This window comes from Petaurus breviceps, unplaced genomic scaffold (genome assembly GCF_028583685.1).
Source record: "Petaurus breviceps papuanus isolate PSGF00001 unplaced genomic scaffold, PetGlider_PUasm1.0 91133, whole genome shotgun sequence".
NCBI lineage: Eukaryota > Metazoa > Chordata > Mammalia > Diprotodontia > Petauridae > Petaurus > Petaurus breviceps.
Window position 1 is genome coordinate 25,762,630 of NW_027187419.1, and position 1,848 is coordinate 25,764,477.

At 35.2% G+C, this 1,848-nt stretch overlaps 1 pseudogene; it reads right to left on the reverse strand.

Moving 5' to 3' along the window:
- Positions 1-344: 344 nt before the first annotated feature.
- LOC138154878 (pyruvate dehydrogenase E1 component subunit alpha, mitochondrial-like) lies at positions 345-1,553 on the reverse strand (annotated as a pseudogene).
- Positions 1,554-1,848: the final 295 nt, after the last annotated feature.

Below are 1,848 nucleotides of genomic sequence, written 5' to 3' on the forward strand. Positions count from 1 at the left end.
GAGAGAGAATACATTTTTTTCCAGCTAAGTTATTTTTCCCCTAATTTTTCTAATCTCCATCTTTAAAAAGGGTAGAATAAAATGAAAAATAACCATTTTCAAACTAATTAACATTTTTCAAACTAATTAACTCTTTATAACAAACGAATTAACAAACTAACAAATTTATAACACACTAATTAACAAACTAAAATCTTTTCCTTTAACAAAATAGTTAACATAATATATAAATATAGCATGGATGTAACTAGTTACTCTTTAATTTAACATATATATTTAGTATCTTCAGATGCCAATTCAAAATGTTTGTTTTTGGAGCTTTCATCACTTACTTAAACCCCAAATTAGTTTCTTATTATTAGTTTCTTAAAATTGACAAGATAAAGTTCCATCAAAGTTAAAGTTCCATTAAAGTTCCATATATAAGTTGCCACACATTTTTCCTTTGAGTTCACAGATTTATACTTGATCCACTGATTTCTACCTCGAACTTCAAAAAGTGTCTCTGGATCAACTATAGCAAACTGGGCAGCATCCTCAATTTCTTTCCATACTTCAACATCAATTTCCTTTAACTTCTAAATATTGGCAAGGTTGTTGTTCACCATTCTATCCTTGAGAAGCATGCTAGGGTCACTATTCCTCCTCATTTCCTGAAATCTCTTCCTGATAAATGAAACATGGGTATCTCAGGCTGTGTCCAGGGTAATTCATGCTGTGTCCATGATAACAATATGTCCATCAACATGGAACCTTTTCTGATCTACTTTAGGCAGTGCCAAATATGCATCCCCGTGTACTTTTATTCCAGGAATAAAGTCTCCTCTTTTTAAAGATGCTGCTCCCTCTACAGAAGTTCCCATTCCATAATGATTATTCTCACAAATGAAAACACAAGGGAATTTCCACAAAGCTGTCATATTGTAAGTTTCAAATTTGTGACTCTGATTAGCAGCAACAGCTCCATAGAAAGTCAAACAGATCTCATCTTTTTCATTGTACTTATAGGCTAGAGCAATATCAGCTCCCAAAGTACCTGAATTCCAACAATGCCATTGCCACCATAAAAGTTGTTGGTATATGTGGACATAGATCTTCCCTTTCCTTTAACACATCCCCCTTTTCATCCAGTAAGCTGTGCCACAACTTCTCAAACATGAAGGCATGAGTATAGCTAAGGCCATGAACTTGAAAGGCTGTAATCACATGACCTATAGGATTTATACCAGTTTTAAACCCTATACAACAAGCTTCCTGACTATCATACAAATTTCAGAAACTACTGATGATCTTTTGCTTATACAGCTGATCTGTTTTCAATTTCACCAAAAGGACAGTCTGCATGATCTTATAGTACTTCAGTCCTTCCTCTCTAGTGAGAATTATTGTGGTGGGAGGGCCCTCCTTAAACTGATGAACCTTACATTTTTCAATGAAGTATCATTTGCAAAGTCACAGGTTACCAATAGCACTCTTCTAGCCTCACTAGACAGTCCTGGATTCTGGGAGGTGCCCATCAGCATCCATGAAATGACCACCAGCATTTTCCACATGTGGCAGGGACCACAGGAGAGAGACTGTTGACCATCTGCAGACAAAATCATAAGGGACCGTATCTTTGTCCTGAGACTCATTCAGAAGCAAGCAGCAGACCTGAGGGTCTTTTCTGTTTTGCAAATTTTAAAGCACAGCATAAGGTTGGATATAGCTTTTTGTATTGTCTTCTTCATTACAATATAAGTCTCTTGATCAGAGACTGTCCCTTAAAAAACATCTATGTATATATGTATGTATGTATGTATGTATGTATGTATGTATGTATGTATCTATCTATCTATCTATCTATCT